Source organism: Arctopsyche grandis, chromosome 4 (genome assembly GCF_051622035.1).
Source record: "Arctopsyche grandis isolate Sample6627 chromosome 4, ASM5162203v2, whole genome shotgun sequence".
Taxonomy (NCBI): Eukaryota; Metazoa; Arthropoda; class Insecta; order Trichoptera; family Hydropsychidae; genus Arctopsyche; species Arctopsyche grandis.
Genome location: NC_135358.1, coordinates 25463402 through 25479875, shown reverse-complemented (window position 1 = coordinate 25479875; position 16474 = coordinate 25463402). Strand labels below are relative to the sequence as shown.

Sequence of the window (16474 nt, the reverse complement as noted above, 5' to 3'; positions counted from 1 at the left end):
CTAAACTACCCTAAGCACTATTATACCAGTACGATAATATGTACGCACAGTTTGTGTCACACATCGAATCACATATTCATTTACCTCATTCTAGATAAATTCTATAGTATGGAGGTTAGTTTATGGGACAACGTCGTTTCGGTTCGTCCCCAATCGACCCAGAAAAGGGCACGTCCTTCCGCATTCAGGGCAATAAGGATATGAATATGCGAGTCACGCGACACGGGCCCCCGTCACGTTAACTATCCGCCGTTTTCATCAATATATACAGGCAATCTATCATTCGTTGTCAACAAAATCACCCCCAAAAACGCGAACAATTCCTATACCAACCCCTCTTTCAATCCTGAGCCACCTCTCGTGTATACGTGTGTGTTTGCGAGAGAAACCCCTAATGGAAAAAAATCACGCGAGGCGGTTTTGATCGATCAAATTGATGGCGTTTGGGTTGACCGAATTCGTACTGGCGAGAAGACGATCGCGAAAGTGGCATCATCAATCACGCCAGTACACTTCCGACAAAAATGGATCTAAAAATCCCATGTGCTCGGGTCTCGTAGATCCTAGCGTAGACGTCGTGTCTACAATGCTGATCGTCTTTTTAAGAAATGTATGTGTGTACATTCAAGGAGATACGACGACAGACAGCTCCATCATCACACGTGACGTCTGAATATATGAAAAAAATGTAAGATTCGATTTTGGTCCTAACCACATAGAACATAATTGAAACTACAAAAATCATTTTAGATCGAAATTGTTGAGTAAAAGTCACGAGAAATATTTTTCATATCCCTTATTGCCTTTATATTTTTTTCTAATATCGAAGTGATTCATATGTATTATATTGGTTCAAAACTAAATTCTTTTGGATTTACCTAAATAAAAAATGTAATTTAAAAGTTAGGAATTATTTCAGTATACACGTACTCGGATTTTTTGACTTAAATAATCACATATTTTAATTATTATCATTAGAATCTTTCGTTCCATTACTTAATGTAGGCTGAATGTTTTTTATCATCAAATCAATATTGAAACAATGAAACGCTATCCAATACAAATACACGGAGCCTTTTGTGCTTCATCAATTTTAATGGAAATATGCTTCATATTCCTCGACATTTCATTTGAATTTATCACATAAAAAATTCATTACAAACTTGAGTATTTCTAAATATTCATTACATATAAAATGAAGTACATTCAAATTTACCATCTAAGACACAGAGTACGAATATTATAGCGTGTCACTTTCAGCTGAATTTATATTAAAAAATCAATTCATAATATGATTATATAATATATATAAATATTTCCACAAAGGAATTTTCATTATGATCACAGAAAATTTCATCACAATATCATATTGAAAATAACATACATACATTGCCGCATTATGTATATAGGAACGACTAGATACACACAATCAATATCGTAACGTTTCAGCAATACGGAATTTGTTTACCACCCGAGCAAAAACCGAATATGCCGAAACGTGACAAAGTCGAAATCAACATTTGGATATATCCAATCGAGATATTCAATTTTGAACGGCGAAAATCAATTTATTTCGACGTTAACGTCTTCTCGTCTCGTTTAGAGCGCACTGTTTTGAATATTTCCACGCCAATAAAAGAATTGAGAGGAAAAATCTCACAATTGCATTAAGTGTCTCACGCGAGCGGTGAATTAGACTTGGTAGAATACGAGACCGAAATGAAAGAAAAAAAAACAACAGTTTTACGACACAAAAAAACTATACAATGGTACGCTAGGGAAATGCGACTCTTCAAGTCTACAAGTACAATGGGATGAATGAAATTTTCCCTTTTTTTCCATTTTTTTTTTTTTTGAAAGGCCAAGTACTACCTATTTCTCTTATATACAAAAAAGGTTTGTCGTTAACCCTAATACATATCGATGAATTGCGACGACCAAATCCAATTAGATACCTTTATAACACAAGCACAAGAACAAAAAAAAAACACTTAATATTTAATTTTAAATAGACATTTATTATTATTTTCAAATGAACACTATGCCGTATACGTATTAATTAAACGTCTACTGAATTATTTACACAATTCGCGATATAAGGCCATGTTTTTATATACATATTAATATTCTACACGCACTTAACTATCGGCCGATGATTATTACATATATTATTTTTGGATATTATTTACACACACACACACACACACACACATGGAACAACAACGGCTAAGTAGAAGGCACACCGGTGTGTTCTTTGAGTTTTGATTTAAATATTTTTTCTTATTTTTTGCACACGCGCGAAGTGTCAGATGGGCGTCGTAGCGCCGTAGCCCGTAGCGACTTGGCAAATGTTCGTCGAGTGTTCGCGGACGGTTCGCGGGGGGGTTCACATGCTCGTCCTTTGGGGGGGGAGGGATTCAGGGGTTAGGTCAGGACAGAGGGGGGGTTCGGTTGCTCGTTATGTAACAGTGGCGAGCATGGCAGCCGGCTTCTGTGCTCGGCGCCTCTCTACGACTGGCCTCGTAGTGGGGGACCGTAGCGGGGCGTAGCGCCGTAGAGCCCGCTTCGGCGCAGATCGTAGAGTGCCCCTCTCTTCCCTCGCCTCACCTCTGGACCCCTCATTCGTCGACCCGCCTCCTCCCTTTAGCCTCTTCCATCCCCCGTTCGTAGCACCCATCTACGGAGGTGGGTGGCTGGGACTACGCCTCGCGCTACGCGGATGTTTACGCGTGTCCGATTCTCGAATCTGCCTGTTTGACGTGAAGTTGCGAGCTACGGCAATTTTGATGTGCTCATTGACATATATAATATTTCGCCTATACTTATACAAAAATGGTAATCGAAAGTCAAAAGCTCTTTAAATAAATAATTCAATGGCAGCTTATATGATTTGAAGAACCAATGACAATAATATTTTCTGAATGAATATATCGAAAATATGACTCCAATCAATCGTGACAAATACAATTATAAATTAATCACATCATAAAGCTTGTTGGATACACATAAGTAAGTATGTGGATTCAATAAATGGGGAATACAATAACTATACGTATATTATATAATTTAAATGGATTTGTTTTATCAAAATTATTGTAATTTTATTCAAAAAATTTACAACCGAAGATTGGAGATTTTACATTTCCGATTATTATAAATTCTCACAACCCTTTCAAATATCGATACTTATGTATAATCAGTAACGGTCTATGTATGTATGTTTATACAAATATATTTGAATTTAAAATATAGCTATTTAATTTTTAAATGTTATAAGCTTATTTTCATTCAAATGAAAATAGAAAAAATATATATGTACATACAGTTATGTGCAGATCAGATGTCAATTCAAATAATATAAATAAATTATGTCACAAATATAAATCAATACAATTCCAATTATAATAATAACAATATTATGTTAATTGGAATATATGCGAAAATTCTTAAGAGTGCTGTACACCCGAAACCTTAATTTTGTTGCCATTCCTTTCTTCGATATATATATTGAGTGAATGCGACCGTTGCGCTTCGACCAGATAAAACGTATTTTAAATTGACAAAATCGAGGTTACTTATTCTCCTATTTTCTCCTCCGAAACTGGACCAATTTTTAAAAAAAATTCATCATCGGTATGACAAAGATATTTTCTGTGCAACTATGCACGTATTTTTTTTTAAATCGACCTTTAAATAAGCACGCTGGACTCTTTTCGTGGGTGTAAAAAAAATGCTATTTTATTGATGTTTAGCGGCTCCTAGCTCCTATAAAAAATAACTAATCAAAAAATAAAACGATAGATGCAACCCAATGGTGGATATCCATAGCATATTAAAAAATAATTTCTCTAGTACCATAATTGAGGAAGGGAGAAGTCTAATACGTTTGTATGGACAAGGCGCTGGTGTCCAGCCCTCTTAATGGTTTTTCTTAAAATAATTATGTTCTTTTATCAATTTTGTAATTTAATTAACTGTTAATTTTCCCAACAAAATAAATAAATTATTTAACTGCCATGGTCTATTCTTTTGATATAAACTACGTACATACATATGTATGTAACTAAAACCTGAAGACGCGTGTCTAGATTACAATACAAGCCTCCAAAGAAAATTGAGATAACAGAGACATCACGTCACTCATCGCGAGATCGTGTTTCAAGTCTTTCAAAATTGTTACATATGTATGATATTAAATGAATATGTATGTATGTATGTACATATATTAAAACAAACGAAATTTGAGGAGAATGTGGGGTAGTCAACCACACGCTTTTTTCCTAATAAAAAGGAACCGAATATTTTTATCCTATTTGTGCACGTGAATACACAGATAAATTTTTACATAAAATAATATAATATCAAGGAAATTATGGTTACACAACTCGTCTTGTATATATGCATCTACAGTACTATTATCGGCACGGCAAACTTGTATCAACTTAATAATATAATTTAAGCCGATGAGCTGAGCGAGCCAATCCGTAGGAACGCGTCGCTTACGCCATATAAAATACAATTTGAAAATACTAAGATTGCGCACAAAATCGAATTATTTCCACGAGAGGGATTCTTAAATATATTTATGTAAGGCTATTTATATAAAACGGGGTTGCGATATTTAAATATACACACAACATTCGGCTTAGGAAATCACTTCACTAAATTCGCCAGCCCATAAAAGTCTATGTAAGCGTGAGAATAATTTTATTAGAGCGAATAAGGAAGCGGTGCAAAAAAAGGTTACCTTTTTTTCAACAGGTAAATCCTATGGCTTGGAATTACGATTTTCCTTTACATCCGCAACTAAATTAATTTACCACCATCATTGCCGTCCCCCCTCCCCCCACTTCTTCCCTATTGTACAAACTCAATTTTGACCAAAGAAAAACAAAAATGAAATTAGCTTTTGCTCGAGAGCATTATCAATACTTTTGCGTTTTGAACGGTGTGACTAACTTTTGCATTAAAGGGGGAAAAATGAATTTTTACTTTTTCCTAACAGCGACAATTTAAACTTAATTTTAACCGTCGTAAATTTGAAAAGATTTACGATATTTAAGTACGTTAAAATTGTAAACAAAGTTCAATCCAAAGAAAGAGAGAACGGTTCAAAACTTACGTACAACTTACATTTTATGAACACAACTAACACATTCATAAGAATGGTCGGGTCTGCTTCACGAAAACTCACTATAATGCCTGACTTAAATATAAATCAATTTCTATATGTAAATAAATAATATAATTAAAAAATAAAATTAAAATAAACGAAATATCTAGCTCCAAAAACCGTAAATACACTATTATTTTTTTGCTAATTTTCTATCCACGAAACACTCAAAATATTTTTAAAATGTGAAGGAAAAGCTCAATAGAATTTCTTTTAAATAAATAAAACATTTTTAAATTCAATATACTGACATATTATTTTGAAATCATGATATTATTTTAATAGGATTGTAAGCAAACTTTCAAATTTAATTATTTTATGTAATAGTAATGTTATAATATTATAATACCATAAATATCTTATTTACTCAATGAAAAATCTTCAGAAAATTCAATCCAATTTATTAATTTGATTCTCAGCGTTAGTTACATCAAAGAAACTAGTAATAAAAACGACGCTTGGAAACGAAAACAATGTTATTCCCCAAAGTTTATTCTAGGCCAGTGAAATTACACACAAGTAAGTATAATATCTTATTCACTAAACAATTAATGAATCGATAGCAGTTGACATATATGTAAATCGTGCACAAAAATTAAACAAGCACACCTGCGCTCTACAAACGACGACGACAAACAATCGGATATGGCAAATTCTCCCACCCAAAATTCACACATTAAATTAAAGAGTAGGTTTTAAATTCGAGCACAAAGGGGCAGGAGGTCCGGTCAACGCGTTAACGGGCTCGCTTACATCGCTTTAAAACAGGGCGTATCCATAGGATCAGCTAAATTAAATTATAGTAAGCCGATCCGAGGGGCGTTTGTGCGCGTAGACCTCTCGTAGACCGCAAAGCTACGGGAAAAGTTTTCACGGATTATATTCCAAATAAGGTTGGGCGAAGGAGGCAGGGATGGTGGTGTTAGAAGGGGTGAGGACCTTCGTGGTTCCGGTCAAACCGGACTCCCATACCTTTGAAGGGTATTCCGTTACCTTCGAATTCACCTTTTACGAGTTATATACATTAGATAGCTGGCAGTCCGTCACTCATTTATATGTACGTATTATATCTAGGCTGTGATTTACCAGAACTATGCTCTTCGAATCTGATGAAAATTGTTAGCAACTTTCCCGCTCAAAACATGCTCCAGCGGCTTATTGGGGCTTTCGCAGTTTCGAACCGCAGACGAAGTGCTTTTTCCGTACCTTTCTAGTATCTAGACTGTCTGTCAAAAGCCACAAAGTAAAGAAAATAAATGAATATGAATAATGATTTTATAAATTTATGCACATATAAAACCACCTGAAATAAGATTCATCTGTATATTTTCTTTCTTTTGAAATAAGGGCGAATTTCTAGAATATTCTTAACAGGAATATTCAATATTTACATATTAAATAATTTGACAAAAAGCAAATTCGAAGTAATTCACGTTTCATGAAAGAAAGAGACTTCAAGAGGCCAATAACTCTGAAATAATATGGTATGTACTATTATTCGATAAAATACGTATCTAATATATAATTTCGAAAGAGACTTTGTATGTTTGTAAATATTTTTGATTGGGAACATCGAAAACAAAACAAAGTTTCAATGACGACGATTCGATTTTTTTTTTCGATTCAAATAAACTTAATAAAAAAAACAAACGAATATTTACTATTAGATTGACCATGTTCAAGCTGTTTATATTACAAATACTGAGCGAAGCCTGGTAAAACAACTAGTACTCAATATATGTAAAATAAATATAAATTTCATAATTTCATTAAAAATTTGAATGAATGTATTGGAGCATGGAAATATTTTCTTAGTACAACACAAAATTAACTATTTTCAAATAATTATATTATAATTGACAAAATATTATCACTGTTTTTTTATCAGTATTTATAATAATTAAAATTGATATTATAATAAAAAGTATGTTTTAACGCGTCGAGTTAACAATGTGTGTTTTAAGTTACAATAATGCAAAATCTGCAAGGTTAATTAGCTATAAAAATCATTATATCGTGTATTAAACGTCGAATAATAAAAAAGTGCAAGAAGTGAACAAAATTATGGCTGAATGAAGAAAGTAACAACCTAACAACTTAACCTGAATGAAAGAGTATCAATATGTAGAAAGACGAAAATGCAACATGTTTTATAGAATTTATATTTTATAGAATTTAGCACAATGTATAAACACAAACTTACAGATTCATAATAAATAAGCGAAATATGAATTCATCGCAATTTTCAGAGTATATACCCACATTAAGCGGTTTTTTGTGGTTTAGCGCCTATTTGAACTAACTTTTCTGAGTCGGTATATTTCAGTTTTGACTTTAATACCCCCATACATAATATACGAAATATTACATATACGTTTACACATAGGGGAGAACGTGCATGTGCGTGACGCTAATATAAAGTTTCCTTCGATGCTAATAAATTCTCTGGGTAACCGAAGCGAATCGTGTTTGAACAGTGCACACTATTTCTTTTATTAAAAACCCACCACTATACATCATCCTGGCGAATTTTACGCGACCGACGCGTCCTATAGCGAATTTTTTTATTTCGTATAATGGATGTTAGCGTGGTTTCAATATTATATGAAAGTAATAGCAAAACAGAAAATACTACACAGAGTATTAATATAAAACTTCAAACACTTCTATAGGACATTTTTATTAAAAAAAAACTATCCGACTGTTCACCATATGCTATTTAAAGTGTTTTATAAATATACATAAATGCACTTAAAATGGAAGTCAGAACTTATGTAAAGATGGTTGACAAGTCTCTTATAGGCTTTCTCTCTCGCGGTAGCTAGAGACTACGAAATATTGAATTCCAAAAAATCTTTCATTAAATGTAATCTTACCTTCACATATGTAGGCAGTAAGTACACTTACATAAGTAAGGGTGTGCGACAAAAACAAGGAACATTTCACGGCACGCCACTGGTATATATATAAATGTATATTCAAATAGTGAAATCATATTCAAATAGTGTTGATAAATAGTAAGTAGGATGGTTCTTCCTAATTGATGAGGAACCATTTTAACAATGAAATCAGTTAAATTGATAAACTCTGATATAAACCGATTGACTTGCAATCATAAATATTTAAGTCTTACCAGCAGCACTCCAGAAATACTCTGAATAAATTCAATTGAGGTCAACCCAGGGTTTGAAAGAACAGTAACGAAAGAAAATCGGTGATGAATCAATCAGATCTTCTCATTATTTTTATATATACATATACATATAGGTACATACATTATTTTTTTACCAGTATAATTTTCAAAATAGTTCATTAAATTTACATCTAAGATTAGATCAATTTAGTATCGAAAACTAAACATTTGAGCCGTTATATTTGAAAGTTGAAAACGTCCAATTTTTAGTTCCAAACACAGTATTTCACTTTAACATATACACAAATTGTTATCACTACTTTTAATTCGGTATGTCCAGATTCTCGGAAAGGCAGAATAAAATTATTACAGGCCACCAGTATTATTAAATATTGTGAAACGCAAAACATAATGTTTAATTTTTTGCGAGATTAAAGAAATTTTCTTTAAATTGGTATATCGTTTATACATAATTACATATTATACATTTGCAACCAAATTTAATTGATTAAAACGGACAAAAGTAACAAAACGTCAAAACTCAAAGATACAATAGACGAATCTACATCATTTTGACGGTTCCAAACATATGTACAATAAACACAATTTTTACGACACCTCTCGTTGTGATGTGAAACGAGCTGCAAATTTGCGGCTCGTACATACATATGTACCTATTCTTTATACGTCAACTTATACCCGTCATATAAACGCTCCAGTACACTTGTTCAATACCAAAGTGTCTTTTGAATATTCATATTTCGGATTGAAACACCTACATACACATACATATAGTATGTATATGCATGTGCACAACATCCCCCTTACACACCCCTTTAGCGAGAGAGACAGACGGTTATTTTCGCGAAAATGGCACGCGGCAATTTTACGATTCGAATGTCATCGCGACAGTACACACGTACATAGGAATTCTATATGTATAATGTAATATTTTCCGGAAAATGCACACCGTTTCCAAACAATAACGCGTTTTTCGCGGAAGAACATTCACCAATTTACGGTGGTTTTATGCGAGAGAAGGGCTTCGGGACTTGGTGATGTGCCAGACCTCTGACAGATATATTATCAAAACTGGGAATATTCAAAATAGAACTGTGTCGTCTTATATGTGTAAGTTTTCAGTACTTACATGAAAATTCTCTTGTGTATTTTAAAATAATGGAACTCTCTTATCTGTTATGCGGTTTTCGTACTTCGAATTACTATGCGTTTTAATTCCGAATAGTAATAATGTTGGAATTATTACATTCAATATCAATTCAAAGTTTTCCATAAAGACTGCTCTTTGTCTCTGCATCCGATCCCGTTTCAGATTCAATGTAACGGAAGGATAAAAAGGGTCTTCGTGTTCATTTTGCTCGCCGTTTTTCCGATATTTCAATAGATTTTAACGGAATACAAATCTACTGCAATAAATCAAACAGATATGTACATACATATGTAGATAGACACGTACTATTCTTGCACACGTACATTGTGAACGTTTGTATTCCAATTTTATTTTATATTTTTATTTCGAACGTTGAAAAATGCATTTATTGTAACCGGTTGCTACGGGAACATAATTAACGGCTGTTTTGAGTGAGCTTTATTCACCAGTTCACGTAAAATAAAAATAAAAGATTTATTACTTAAATGCTTTGTAGTAAATACAGAATAATATTATAAAATATTTACTGAATTTTCATTTATCAGCATTTTCAATACTCTTGAAATTGTAATAAAAATTCCTTTATAAATACATACATACATTATATGAATATATACATATGTATGTATGTACCATATAATAAAATTTTCAATAATGTATAAATAATTTCAATTACACATTAAAATTAAAAATCATGTGACTATTTACCGTATTGAAGTATGTTCATACTATCCAGCAGTTCACGGTTACGGTACAGCACAACAGCTCACGTAAACGACCGTTTATATTCATACTATACAGCAACGTACGTTTTGGCCGTCTGCAAGGCAAAATTGGCTTACATGTACATTACAGAGGGCTGCGATACGGCTCAATATTGTTTGCATTTTATCGTCAAGCCAATATCGTCACAATATGATGTTTCTGAAAATATTCATATCCGCATGTGCACTACGTCAGTGCGCGTGAACTCGTTACTATGCGTGAATATTTCCACAGCGGCCAAATAAATTAAGTTACTTTGCTTGTTACCAAATAAGTTACTTTGCTTGATACGTTACGTTAATGTGTACTTCTGTATAGTGCGAATAAATTTTGTCGACTACTGCTTTTACTTGTTGTTACGTCTACGTTACGTTTGATATGAATGTACGAATATAAAATGTAGGAAAAAATACTGGCTATCTGCAGTTGCTGGTATGTGCTGTTTTAATGTGAATAGACCTTTATAAGTATGACTGTGCTTCAATTGTTTATTTATGTAAAGGAAACAAAGCCTTTTTGAATCACACGATAAATTTTAATTTGATTATATTGAAAAAAAATCTGATTAGTATAATATTTATGTAGATTTACATTTGAAAGAATTTTCCACGAACGGAAAACGTCTGGGCGGCTCAGAATAAACAGGAGAAAATTATAATTTTCCAATTTACTTTTGTAACTCGAAACATATTATTTTGTACGACGAAAAATACCATCGGTTGGAGCGTCGACGCTTAAAAGCGGGTTTGTTATTATGTATGTATGTACATATATACATTTTTGAGTGGAAAATCAGGGTATATTTGTCGAATGGGTGTAAGATAGACATTTGTTTATTTATTCAATCGAACAAGTACTCTCGCCTTTACATAACGATCCAAAGCGACGAGTGTACTCATACAGATCAAAAAACATTTAAATTTCATATACATACATAATTATTTATACATCATCCACAGTGACATCTACATATGTATGTATGGTAAAACATCGCAAAGTAGCATTGCAAGCATACAATACGATCGATTCAATCAATACAAGTATTTATACAATGATAATTCATACAAACATCATCCACAGTGACATCTATGGAGAATTTTTTTTTATACAAATTGGTGAACTTCAAGACGCCGAATAGCTTGAGATATATATTCGGCGTCGGCGCGATATACGAAAGGTAGGAAAGGAGATGCCAAATTTACAGGAACCGTTTTAATGAAAATGTCAATGTCAAACTCTGAAACTTGGTTTGTATCTCCAGGATACGATGGACCTGGAGTCACAAACCAAGTTCTGGCCAGCAACCACTAGTAGAAATCGAACCATGGCCACTCTGCTCGAAAGCATAATATGCCAACAACAAGTCCACGTTACTGGTTAAACCTACCTATATATATATATATATATATATATATATATATATATATATATATATATATATATATATATATATATATATATATATATATATATATATATATATATATATATATATATATATATATATATATATATATATATATATATATATATATATATATATATATATATATATATATATATATATATATATATATATATATATATATATATATATATATATATATATATATATATATATATATATATATATATATATATATATATATATATATATATATATATATATATATATATATATATATATATATATATATATATATATATATATATATATATATATATATATATATATATATATATATATATATATATATATATATATATATATATATATATATATATATATATATATATATATATATATATATATATATATATATATATATATATATATATATATATATATATATATATATATATATATATATATATATATATATATATATATATATATATATATATATATATATATATATATATATATATATATATATATATATATATATATATATATATATATATATATATATATATATATATATATATATATATATATATATATATATATATATATATATATATATATATATATATATATATATATATATATATATATATATATATATATATATATATATATATATATATATATATATATATATATATATATATATATATATATATATATATATATATATATATATATATATATATATATATATATATATATATATATATATATATATATATATATATATATATATATATATATATATATATATATATATATATATATATATATATATATATATATATATATATATATATATATATATATATATATATATATATATATATATATATATATATATATATATATATATATATATATATATATATATATATATATATATATATATATATATATATATATATATATATATATATATATATATATATATATATATATATATATATATATATATATATATATATATATATATATATATATATATATATATATATATATATATATATATATATATATATATATATATATATATATATATATATTTATATATATATATATATATATATATATATATATATATATATATATATATATATATATATATATATACATATATATATATATATATATATATATATATATATATATATGTGTGTGTGTGTGTGTGTGTATATAGGGTGGGTCAAAACGAAGTTGAATTTAAGACGACTTTTTCCGTTTTTATTTTTTCCAAACAAATAAATTCCAGGAGGAGAAATCCGGGAAAATTATACGAAAGAAATATGCAAGCAAATTATCTGAAGTTCACAGGACCTTCATCGTAAATAACGTCAGCCCGTTTGATTAAAAGCGCGACGCCTCAAACTTTTACGCATTTGTCCGTCATAAAAATTAATTTCGGCCGAGAAAAAAACGTACACGCAAACTACTCGTTCCACTTTTTTTATATTTATATTCGACAAACATAAGAGCCGACTCTCAGGCCATCCGGGGGATGAGAGCGGGCGGTGGGTGGGATTTTAAAAGTTTTTTCATTTGAAAGTCTTTGGCCCGCGAAAGAAATGAGAAAGAAGCGGGAGAAATGGCTGACGCCGCAAGGAAAACAAACATTTATATCCGTAATAATATATCACGTCAGTTACGGGATCTGATACAATACTACGGCGTAGCAGTTGAAGGCTCAGGTGTTTAAGCGGCAGGTTTATTTTTGCCTTTCGCAAACGTGAAAAGCGACCGTGGCCACATAACTAAAGCTCCCATATGTTTTTAAGTATAAATTAAAATATACTTATACATATACACACACTCGCTCGCCTAACATATTTTACGGTGGAATAATAAGGATTTATTTCTACGTATGTATAATAATATTTGTATAGCACTCGGTGGTATTACTTTCGCGCGGAAAAATTTAGAACGAATTCTTAGATTGCAACTTGATAAATTACAGTTCGGTACGGTTGAGAAGCTCCTGGAGAGAGCTTTTTGATTTAGAGCTTATCCAGAAAAATCATCTCGCTTTCCCGTTTCCGGCCGCAGAGCTTGCTTTTCCGCCGATTGAGATAAATAAAGGATTAACTACAGATACAATCCATACTCGAGCGATAAAGTATAGCCGGGCACGTTGAATTTTTCATTAAAAATACAATCGTATTATTTCGAACGTATAATAGAGGGACCAAAATAAACAACACAAAAACTAATTTTTATTATTTGAAATTCAAATGTGAAATAGCAAGATATTATATAGTCTATATACCCTATTTATTTTATCAATAATACAATTATTTTAATGGCACACAAACACGTATCTATTAAACATATACATACATAGAGCAGTACTTCTCAAACTTTTATGTACTCTACCCCACTTCAATGCCTTAAAAATTTCCAAATTACCAAATTAAAAAAAATATATGGCCATTAGCCTTTCAGTTGATTCATCCAATTGTATTAATAATTTTCTTATCCTCAAGTTTTCAATAGGTTGTCTTTGGCCACTTCATCAATTAATAACAGTATTATTGCTCAGTGGGATTTTTTTGACATGTTTGACGTATATTTTCAGGGCTTTTTTGAGAGAAACTGATATAAACTGTTTTAAATTCTCCCTTATAGTATGATTTTTAGAAGAAAAATATCAAAACTATTAAAGCTTTGTACAATTTCTTTCAGAGTTTTCAATTTCTTTCAGAGCAAGCATTTCTTACAGAGAAAAATAAATTTATTGGTGATATTTTATCAAATTTTCTTAGGAAAATGATCATTGCTTTCCAAAACATTCAAATTATCCTGGATTTGGAAAACACAGATCCATACTATATAGAAAAATAAATACTTTTATGATATGGTTTTAATTACCTTTACGACGCGATGTGGATCTTGCATTCGATTTTCGATCGACTTACACCAAGCGAATTTATAATATCGATAATTTAGCAAATATAAATATTTCTATGTGTATAGATTTGTTATAAAAAGAGCGTTGAAAAATGGTATATGTACATATGTATGTACATAGTCGTGTTACTCAGAACATTTAGTACTTAAAACCATTTAACCAAAAAAAAAAAAGTTTTACACCTTAATTGTAGCTTTGAAACGAGTCTCAGTGTCGTAGTAAATGGTTTGGTCTTTCAGAGACGTAAGAAATTAAACTAACACACATCTATATATATATATATATATATTATATATATATATATATATATATATATATATATATATAGATTGTAGTATAGTTATATATATATATAGTATATGAAGACAATACCATTTACTACGACACTGAGACTCGTATTAAGCTAAATTAAGCAGTAAACTTTTTTTTTTTTTGGTTAAATGGTTTTAAGTACTAAATGTTCGTGTGTACAGATATGTACATACATATAGTACCTGTATAAGGACTACTACTCGAAATCAAATTTAAACATAATAAACATCAAAACCTCCACACACATCCACCCCAAGTTTCTAAATTCAGGGCTTTTGCGGGAACGCCCGAACGTGCCGTGTATGTGAATTTAATTTAATTTCAACCCTACACACATCCAGCGCATTTGGCAAATTCGACATAAGCCCTTTCGGCATGGAAGCGTTTGAGGAATGCGCCACTAAGACCGGAGTGTTGCCTCCAAATAGCGCCAAACATTAGCCATGGGGCAGAGGAGAGACCAAGATACCCACTTCCGGCCACAAACACCCCGAAGCTCTTCATTCGCAAAGACTGTCCCTCCCCCGACAAATCTCCCACATCCACCCACCAATGATGCAACCACTCATAAATATATATATTATACAAATAGTTAAAATGGAAAATTGGATGAGTTTTAACTGGGATAACGTTTTAATCAGCATCGACCAAATTCTTCACTACATACATTATGTTATATATGTATGTATGTGGCATAGCGGTACTTTGACATTTGTCTCCTACTAGTATTATATTATTGCGCTTTATTGTGTTGTGAACGTGTTCAACTATTTCACATACAATGTAGATACAATGTATTATATTAAAGTAAACTTCGTGTTGAAATTTCCAGAGATCAGACATGATGTATTCAAAATTGTGTAATTTCGTATTTAACTAAATACTGTATAAACATATATATGTATATATATTTACTGTGTTTTTATGTCGCTTATAAGTTGACATAATGTATTATGAGATGTAATAATTAGAATAAAACTTCTCGTTGGAAATTATCTATGTACATATTATATTAAAAAAACTTGGTTTTGAACAAAAATAATCTGAATTAATAAATGAACAAGCATTGTTATTTAGATTACATTTTCAAATTGTAAAATTTGTCAAATTGCCACTAGTATAAATTTGACATTAATAATTTATTTGCTAATGCAAATTTTATAATTCAGTCGTTTATTAAAAGAGCTAACATTTAAAACAACTGATGAATTTTGCGTAAAGTTAAAGAGCGTTAAGAATTCCGATATTTTTTATCATATCATCTAAAAATCCTAGTTTTGTATTAAATTATCTTTTCAACGAGCGTTAGCTACATAGTAAAATTTGAAGAATTTAAAAATAAAAATCACCAATCAAATCAAAATAATAACTACAATCAACTTATCCCCGAATTTTAAGTTGGCATTAAACTAGATCACGTTTGACTAGATACCAGATACATATGTACAGTATGCATGATACATGATTTCGTACTAAATTATCGCCACACTCATACTAGCATACATGTCATAAAACATGAGTAGTTAAACCGAACGTATCGATTC

The 16474-nt window shown here is 30.4% G+C and overlaps 1 protein-coding gene across 1 annotated transcript in view; it reads right to left on the bottom strand.

Annotated features, from left to right (window-relative positions):
* Positions 1-16474, bottom strand: part of sif (guanine nucleotide exchange factor still life) — a 262789-nt gene that overhangs the window by 151091 nt on the left and 95224 nt on the right. The window lies entirely within an intron of this gene.